Raw genomic sequence first — 10,817 nt, forward strand, 5'->3', positions numbered from 1 at the left:
TATAATAACGGTTTGCTTTTTTTTGGTTTTAAATGAAAACATATAAAACATTTTGGTGGAAAAGTGATAAATGATAAAATGGTGGAAAAGTGATAAATGATAAAATATATACAGTGTTTCGTTTTTGTTGGAAATAAAATTATTTACCCCCTTCAGAAAGCAGTCTTCTGGCTATTCGTCTCCGTTCTTCTAGTAGTTGTGTTTTGCTGAGCACAAACTCTAGGGATTGATTCTGCAGGTAGCATTCTGCTAACTAAAGTTGTTAATATCATTATATTTACTGAGAGGTAGCATTGGGCAGAAAAAAACCACAACTGTTTCAACCAATTAAGTGGGTTTGAAAATTAATTTACCAAGGCAATCCAAGCAATACTTAGGCACGCACAAACATTTTATGAACATACATATTAATTACAAGTTTCATGTAGTTCCATACAACAGTTACTGAGCAACAGCTATGGAAAGCAAAAAACAGTTATGGAATTCCTTACTTTCAATCAATGATAGGATAACTATGGCTTTACCAAGTTGATGCAGATTCCTAACGTTCAATCAATGCAGAGGATAACTATGGCTTTACCAAGTTGATGCAGATTCCTAACATTCAATCAATGAAGAGGATAACTATGGCTTTACCAAGTTGATACAGATCCCTAACGTTCAATCAATGAAGAGGATAACTATGGCTTTACCAAGTTGATGCAGATTCCTTACTTTCAATCAATGAAGAGGATAACTATGGCTTTACCAAGTTGATGCAGATAAATTTTATGCGTGTGCCAATGCAACATGATAATAGAAAATCATGTTTAAGGTTCATTACAAGAAAAAGTTCAGAAACAGCTGTGGACAGAAAAGTGTCACAGATGGACAAAAAAAACAACAACGCTTCAACAGGAACAAGGGACAAAATTGTCACAAAACCAGGTTTTCATTGTGAAAAAAAAATCTGATAAAGGGAGAAAACTCAAACTGAACTTTTGAAATGATCAAACAAAATTAACCCCCTTTGTAAGTTTGTTTAAAAACAATAATATATTTTTAGTCGTGGCGACCTTGACATTGGAGATATTGACGTGATTCTTTCGTGCGACACACCGTACCATGATGGTGAACAAATGTGCCAAATGATTTTAAAATCTCACAATGAATGACATAGTTATGGCCAGGACAAGCTCATTTATGGCCATTTTTGACCTTTGAACTCAAAGTGTGACCTTGACCTTGGAGATATCGACGTAATTATTTCGCGCGACACACCGTCCAATGATGGTGAACAAATGTGCCAAATGATTTTAAAATCTGACAATGAACGACATAGTTATGGCCCGGACAAGCTTGTTCCGCCAGCCCGCCAGCCAGCCAGCCAGCCCGCCAGCCAGCCAGCCCGCCCGCCCGCATTCGCCAATCTAATAACCAGTTTTTTCCTTCGGAAAACCTGGTTAAAAATCACTGGGAAGTACAAATAACGGATTCCATTACCTTTAAAACGTAGACACCGCAAGATATTGAATCTGACTGTTTTGCATGACGTGGGCAGAGTATGTTCCAATGTATTGGTCCGCCCATATCAATGCTGGATAAGCGCCGAATGTGCACAAATTTACTGTTCAAAAGCAAAAAGTAAAAAAAACAACATCATCAAATCACTATTAATGATACATTATGAGAACAAATATTATTTGCAAAATTTTTGGAATGAATTCCCTAGCTGGTAATGGAGACATATTTTTTGCGCTGTCAGGATGTCTGGTTAGATGTTCCTTGAATATTGTCAGCAATTATTCTCAAAAAACACTTAAAGGATTAAAAAGAAACTTAGAAGGAGTGTTCATTACCAAGCCTTGGTTTGCATATTGGCAGCATTTGTCAATTAAGTCAAGTTATCAAGGTTAAAAACATAATTACCTTGCCAGTGCTTCTTTGCATAAATCAATGAAGGATTTTAATGTTACTTGGTCAGATTGATTAATAGCTAGCTTGGTTCTGCATACTGAGAATTTTATTTGGGTCAAGGTCAAGGTTAGAAGGTAAAAACATGGATTTCTTGTACTTCAAACAAGAGCAAACAAAACCATAAAGTAAAGAAATGTTTCCCTTGTCCACGCCTCTTCTTGTAAACAAACTAATGCAGGAATATTAATAAAACTTGCTAAGTGCTAGTACTAAGCCTAAATGTAAAATATCAGGATTTTTAGTTAGGTCAATGTCAGGGTCACATGGTTAAACAAGAAATGTGTTTTTAGAAACACTATGTCCCCTATTGCGCCGCTTTGAAGCTATATATTTGACCTTTGACCTAAAAGGATGACCTTGATCTTTCAACACTCAAAATATGCATCTCCATGAGATACACATGCATGCATGCAAAATATCAAGCTGCTATCTTCAATATTGCAAAAGTTATGGCAAATTTGACGCAAACATAAAATCAAACCAACAAACAAACCAACAGACGGATAGACCTACAGACAGGAAAGAAACAATATGTCCCCCACTATAGTGGTGGGGGACATAAAAAAAATTTTGGTAGCAAATATTCCCATAAACCACTGAAAGGAATTACGCTAATGCTACATATTAGACATACAAGTCTAATTTCGGTAACGGACATGACACCAAAACCTTCACAATCTGATCAGTGTAAACTTTTTATATAAATGATGATTATTTGCAAGTTAAATATTACATAGCATTTTACAGTCTGTGATATTTTCTAATTTAGTATATGAAGTTAAATGTATCTAATCTGTTTAATTAAATAATGTACACATTTACATCCAGTGTTGCAGGATCTGTTGCTGGGAAACATTCTGCTCCCCCATCGGATTTATGTACAATACTTTGTTGTCTTTCGGTTGCACAACCTGAAGAAAATAAAAGAGGCCCCCAGAGGGCCTTGGGGTGCTCACCTGAATAATATGCGATCTTAATTAATAGTCCCACTGGCAGGAATCTTGAAAATTTAACCTATTTAGAAGAATTTTAAAGTTTTTTTCTATGTACATATATAAAAAAAATTTACTGCTCCAGGTTGGGGATATTTTTTTGAACAAGAAAAATAAATTTAACAATCAAGATGAAAATACTATAAATTGTTCATGCCAAAAACCTATTATCTATGCCTTATGTTTTCAGAGAAGGGTTTTTTAAGTTTTTACTAACTACATTCTTTCTTGTATGAACAGAATGGCCCAGCTTGACAGGAAAAATTTTGACCCGTGAGCATAAATTTGAGCAATATTGGCAGATGTTCACTTGACAATTTTGTATGCAAAATATTCATCCTATATGCCTTGTGGTTTAAGAGAAGTTGTTTTAGTATATACATGTAGGGAAAACATATTGGGCCCCAGGGTGGGCCTAACTTTTGGCCCCAAGCCTGTAATCTCAACAATCTTTGTAGAAGCTCACTATACGAATGCCAAAAATGTAAGCTCTACGCCATGTGTTTTGAGTGAAGATTTTTGAGGGTTTACTGTACACATATAGGAAAAACAGATTCACCACAGGACAGGGCAAATTTTGGCCCCAGCTCTGTTATGGAATCAATTTTTGTAGAGGCCCAGTAGACAATGTTTCATACCATTTATAAATGTATCCAAGTTAAAAATTGGACAACCGTGATATTTCGCAAGTAAATTGACAATCATTTTCACTTACTATAAGAGACCAGTGGAATCCACCCTCATTGACTGCTCCAACCAGATGATCATACTCCAGTATCTGCACCTTTGCATAGAAAATAGTACACTTAAGACAAGAGCACCGCATAACGGGTGTCAACGCTCGGCTGCAGGTTCAGTCTTGAATAAATGAAAGCTTGTCTGAATTATTTTTAAATCACAAAGACCTTGACCTTTGACCTAGTGACCTTAAAATTGAGTGTGGTATGTAGAACAAATCAAAGTGCATCTACATATAAAGTTTCAAAGTTGTAAGTGAAGCACTTTTTTTAGAGCCAAAGTAAAGGTTTTAGCACGACACAGACGTCAAACAGCACGAGCTGGCTATGACAATACCTCGAGTTTTCTCTGAAAACAGCCGAACTAATAATACTCAATCAAGTTATTCTTGAAAATAACAATATAGACTTATTTTCATGAATGCTTTATATACTTTTATTCATTGAGACCATCAAACAATTCCTAATAAATACCAAGTAAATGCACAGATTTAACATGAACCTTCATGCAGTGATGACCATATTTCATAATATTTAAACATATTTCAATGCTTAAAAGATTTTACATGTTCCAGCAACTCAGCACTTTAATTTCAGGTGAGCTAAAATATGGTTTCCGTCATATTGGTCAATGCAAAGGGTTATTTCTTTATAACGTTAATGTGCTGTCATTTTAATGTAAATGTTTAAATGTTCAGGAAAATGCCTCAAAGTTTAGGTATTAAGATTTTATTGGTGAACATGCTACATACCTCGCTTAAATACCTGTGTTTATCAGGGTCTTGTCCCAAAAATATGACAGTCCATACTGTACTTGCTACATGGAGACTGCCATCCAAAAGCAAACACAGCAGATGTAAAAATGCATCCATTATCTAAAATTAAGTATTTAAGACATGCCATAATTAAACAATCATTTTAACACATGAAGTCAGAACAACCAGATATACTGTTATCATGACAACAAAGTTTGTGTGTTCATTGAAATGTTTTCCATTTATGTGTTGGCATTGTATATTTGTTTATATGTTTTTAATTAATTGGTTATTACAATATATTCAATTAACTCAAGCCAAGCCATCAATTTCTCTGTTCAAGTAAGAAACAAGTACACATCAGTGAACAATGTAATAATAATAAGAACACCATGAAAAATTTAGAAGCAAGACATGGATTAAATAATCAGTGGTACAACTATCTGTGTAAAAAACAAACTATAAACACCATTTACTCTACACTATTAGAAGAAGACTATTATTTTCTGAATGCAAAATTAAATATATAAGGAAAATATATATTATTAATGTTCAAACAGGTCACACAATTTTACGGCAGTTTAATTGTAAGAACATTTGGTTTGATAAAATATTCACAACTAAAAATTATGTAATCATGTATTTTCTATTATGTACAACTTTAATTAATGAAAGGCAGCAATGAGTTGAATGATTACTATTACCTCATCGGGAAGCATGGTCTTCAGAAAATGGAACGAGTTGTTCCATACGGTGAAAGAACCGACCTTCAATATTTGTTCACGTGTCTCTGGATGGTCCCAGATGTCAAACAACACTGAAATCAATCGATTTAAAAAGTAATCATTGACTTTGAAGCATTGGTAATTGCTGTAATAACCAATACTTTGGAATTTGTATGTGTTGTACTTAAATCAGGAGGGCGTAGCATCGGAACAAAAAAAAACTTTGGTTAACACCCCAATAACCAATGCTTAAATGTCGATTATTTTGATTCTGACATTATATTATTCATACTTCACCCATGATTTCAAATTTATTAATGATAAATATATTTACGTAACTTCCTCCATTTAATGCAAATTACATACAAACTCACAATGAACAAAACGAAATAAATCAAATAACATTGAATTAATTCATAAATTCATAAACACAGCACAGACAATGTAAAAGACTTAATGCACATCAGTTTACATAGACTGCACATCAGTTTACATAGACAAATATTTTGCTTATTAAAACAAGCTTCAATTTCAATTAATATAGGGCAAATAACACTGCAGTAATGTAAACAATCCACATATAAACAAGTTAAGATGATTTTAAAGAATACATTTCATATTTTTTTGGACAGACTGATGAGTGGACGGATCAAAAAGGGTCAAAACAAGCATCAGCCAAATAAATTATTCTTCATTAATCCAGTGTTTTTACCTCTGTCTATTTCATCCTCCATTTCAGATTGTTCAGAGTGTATTTGTTCTGTTTGCTTCATTTCCATCCGTGCTCTTTTTGTAGGTCTTTTATTCCTTCTTTCTTTTTCACGAAGTGCACCTGTGTATTGACCTTTTTCGATGATACCTTTCAATTTAATAACCTCATTATGGACACTTTCAAGGATGTCTGCACTGTCCACTGTATACAGTGCATTTGTGGCTTCTTTAAATACAGTGAGACATTTGTCACGAAGTTTGTCATTTGAAAGAACAACATATCTTTCTTCAGACACGATGTCTAACGATTGACAGTCTTTGTCAAGGTTAAAACATGGACTCTTTGTATACTGTGTTGGAAGAGAATCCCAAGTATGGCTTGGACAATGCATTATGATTGCAAGCATATGCTTGCATGGCCAATTTCGATCTTTAAAATCGGGACAAGAGCATGTTGGGTTTGAAAGGTTTACCGTATATCCACCTACAGTGAACTCACCCCCATTCTCTTGAATGGAGGTAGCCTCCACTCTATCCCACCGGTCCATCACATGTTTGATGAATTTTTTTTGGTTTAACTTTCAGAAAAACCGGTAGCGATTTGTTGTATTGTTTGTGACTGCTACAAGCCAGCACGTTCTTGCTTACAAACCTGTAAATAAAAAGAATGCCCTTAACAAAAATCTGTCTGCAAAAAGAGTGCTCAACTTTTCTCAGTAAATAACAAAAAAGTACATAAATTTTGCAATTCTAGAGTGTTCACAAGTTTTTATGTCTTTAAGACCGATACATAAATTAACTGAAAAAAAACACCATGTTTTTTTATCCTCTCAGAACCATTTTAAAACAAAAAAAAATGAATCATTCAAACAAACATTTTGACTAATTTGCATAAAGATTGGGCATCAAATGTGACCTCTATATTATTGACAGTTGATGGCAGACACAGGTCTATGGCATAAGCTCAACATGAGCTCATAATGTTTGCAAAGGACGCACAACGGATGACGCACGAGAATGACAGGTCACAATAGTCAATCCATTCAGTTGACAGACAATTCATAAATAATATTCATCTGCAGAGTGGGTATAAAAAGTACACATTTTATAAAAAAAAATCAAAAATACTGACTGTTTTTCCGAGTCTGGTATGAAAGAGTTTACAATCACTGTCACCAGTGTTGATAAGCTTTTCTTCCTTCCCCATCTCGTCAGATATTTAGTTTTGAACAAATTGTTCATACTTTCAACACCATTGGTGGTTGAAATGGTCAGCTCAATGATATTTCTTCTGTAGCACCTGGCCCACCTCTTTTCGCAAATTGAAAGAAAGTGTAATATATTAATATATTAAAATATATTGACAAGAGGGCCTGAAAGTCCCAAAGTCAATCACCTGAGATAACATGATATTATTAGGACAAATCTTCTGACCAAGTTTCGCTAAGATCGGAAAATAAATGTGGCCTCTAGTGTTAACAAAGTTTTACTATAGCCATGTACGGAAAAAGGACCCGCCCCCTGGTGGCCATGTTTTTAATCCAACCGGCATCATTTTTGATTACGTTCAAGATATTATTGGGATGAATCTTCTGACCAAGTTTCATGAAGATCAGACAATAAATGTGGTCTCTAGAGTGTTAACAAGATTTAACTCTAGCCATATATAGCCATATAATGAAAAATGCCCCGCCCCTTGGCAGCCATGTTTTTCAAGCAAACGTTACCATTTTCGAACTCATTCAAGATATCATTGAGACCAATCTTCTGACCAAATTTCATGAAGATTGGACAATAAATGTGGCCTCTAGAGAGTTAACAAGGTAAATGTTGACATCGCACGACGCACGATGCACAATCCACGACGGACGACGGACGAAAAGCGATCACAAAAGCTCAACATGAGCACATTGTGCTATGGTGAGCTTAAAAGGTGAACAAAATCCAGGGCCAAAACACCTTTTTTGGAGAGGGGCCTCAGCCTTTTTTTAGGGGAAAAATATCATTATTTTTTTTTTTATTTGGGGAAAATTCGAAATATTTATTTCATTTGGAGTTGATACAGTGTACATGAAATAAATTATATTGTGCAGCAACAAAGTTAGGAAGGTTAAATAAAAGGGGAAAAGAAACAAAACGGACTATGGATTTAGATTGCATGGTACCATTGTCAGTCTGACATGTCTGAGTGGTCGGGGTTGGGGAAGTGACAACGCAGTCTGTTCACTTTTTTTTATAAAGTTTAGATATTATTATTGGTGGAGATTTTTTCCAGTATTCGGGATAATTTTGGTCAAATTAGGGGGAAAAAGTGGTTACTTTGGTTGGGAAAGCAACCATTATTCAAAGAAGGGTTTTTTGGCCATGAAATCTAAATCCTAAAACCTGTTTTTTAAAACGAAATGCACTGTGAGCAATTTTTTGTTTGTTATCTTCAGATATAAAATGTGGGTTGACAAATGAAACTTCTTTACATTTGAAATTGTTTACATTTTTGATCTCTAACAAAGAAATTAAAACCATATAAATTGAATGATTATATTATTTGCCTTGTGACCTACAGAATTATATACTCTTTTACTCAGCTTTTTATGCATAGCATTTATGCACATACTTATATTTCAGCATGTTGAATATATTAATTCGATGATTTTTTGTAAAAGTTTTATTGAACTCATAACATTATAATAGCTCCTGCATATATATAAATGTGCATCAACTTGATATAACTTTAAATTCAATTATTTTAGATTGTACATGTTAATCTAAGGTTTGCCTTTTGGGTTAAGAAAAACAGTCCCCATAATAATAATACGAATGAGAAACATTCTTATCACTTCAAATAATTGGAGAATGTCTTTTCAAAGATGTAAAAAAAACAAGGTTACATTTTCATTTTAAATAATGGAAGCTATACCGATTTTCATGTTCACAGGTCAAACCAAACTCAAGTTTTTGAGAGGAAACAATTATGCAGATCAATTATCTTCTTTTTAAATAAAAGTGACCTTGACCCCACATATCCTTAAAGCAATCTGATTTGAGGTCTTGTCATTAGCATCCTTTAATAAAGTTTCATTATGTTATCTCATTAAATGGAAATAATGGATTGGAAACCATTTTTCTACTTTGAGCAACACTTGGTTAAAAATGCTATCCAGCTTTAAGATGATTTTAAATAAACTTATCCTTTAAAACATTGCTAAGATAATGGGAAACAGTTAATAAATAGTGCATGACAAAACTATGATGATTAAAATAACTAAATGAAAAACCAAGGGAACCACCAATAAATTTATTCAATTTCACAGATTTGTTGAAGGGCATAACTCGGAACTTAACAAATCATACTGATGAAACAAATGTAAGAACCAAATATACACATATATTTTGCATTTCAATAAACTCTCATACAACAGCCAAGACAAACAAATTGTCAATGTCAATAAATTAAGGGTCCACAACCCTGGAGCTGTACCCAACAAAACTTCCAAGTGAACAAACAAAATACAATGCTAAACATTTATTTTAAATATCATGACATTTATGACAAATAAATACTTAATCTCACGCAATTAAGGGGATATAACTCTTGAAATGCTAAGAAATACCAACATAATTTATGCATGCACAACATTATTATACGCATTTATTTTAGTTTCTTTAAATGCCATGCAATAGTTACTGATAACTCTCTGGACTGAACATTTTATTTTTAGGGAATAACTCAAGAAATAACCAAGGCTGTACAAACAGAATTTAAAGGTACACCACATAATGATACACATGTACTTTTAGTTTCATGAACTTCCATGAAATGGAAAATGAAAAAAAATGAAACAAGAGTGCCAAACTGTCACAAGATACGCCCGTTTGAAGGTTTTGGACACCATGCTTAATGCTTGAAATACACTAAGTGATGTAGTGACCAAGTTTTTTATCCGGCATGACCCATATTTGAACTTGACCTAGACATCATTTAGACACAACTTCTTACCAAATTTGGATAAGATCGGTTAAAAACTTCTTCAATTAGAGAACTGACCCCATTACAAATCCTTGAAATGCACTAATTGACCCCATAAACCATTTTTTTACCCAGCATGAACCATATTCAAACTTGACCTAGATATTGTCTAGATACAACTTCTTAACAAATCTGGTGAAGATCAGAAGAAAACTACTTCAATTAGAGAGCGGACACCATGCTAAATGCTTGAAATGCACTAAGTGACCTTTTGACCTAGTTTTTGACCCGACATGACCCATATTAAAACTTGACCTAGATATCATGTAGACACACCTTCTAACCAAACTATGTGAAGATCGGATGAAAAATACTTCAATTAGAGAGCGGACACCATACTAAATCCATGAAATGCACTTAGTGACCCCATGACCTAGTTTTTGACCCAGAATGACCCATATTCGAACTTGATCCAGATATTTCTAGATTCAACTTCTGACAAAGTTTGGTAAAGATGGGATGAAAACTATTTGAATTAGAGAGCGGAAACTGCTGTCGCCGCCCGCCCGCCAAGGGTAAACCTATAATATGTCCCTTTTTTCAAAACGGGCGTTTAAAAATAAAACAATTAAGGGGTATATCTTTTGAGTTACCAAAGATATCGAAAAAGAATTTACACCTGCATTACCACATTTTAATAATACACATATATTTATAGTTTCATTACATTCCATCCAATAATATGCAGCAGTCAAAAAAGGGGCATAACTGAAGTTTTCAAGCAGATCTAAAAAAAAATGTATTCGTACACTGCCGCAGTACAATGATGCATAAAGATTTTAGGTTTCATGAATTTCCATGCAATAGTTACATAGAAACAGCTCCCGACGGAAAAACATTCCTAAATTTCAATAAATTTAAAAACTGTGTTTTACCACGGCTATCTGAACAAAATTTACTCATGCACCACCGCA

Source organism: Dreissena polymorpha, chromosome 2 (genome assembly GCF_020536995.1).
Source record: "Dreissena polymorpha isolate Duluth1 chromosome 2, UMN_Dpol_1.0, whole genome shotgun sequence".
Classification (NCBI taxonomy): domain Eukaryota; kingdom Metazoa; phylum Mollusca; class Bivalvia; order Myida; family Dreissenidae; genus Dreissena; species Dreissena polymorpha.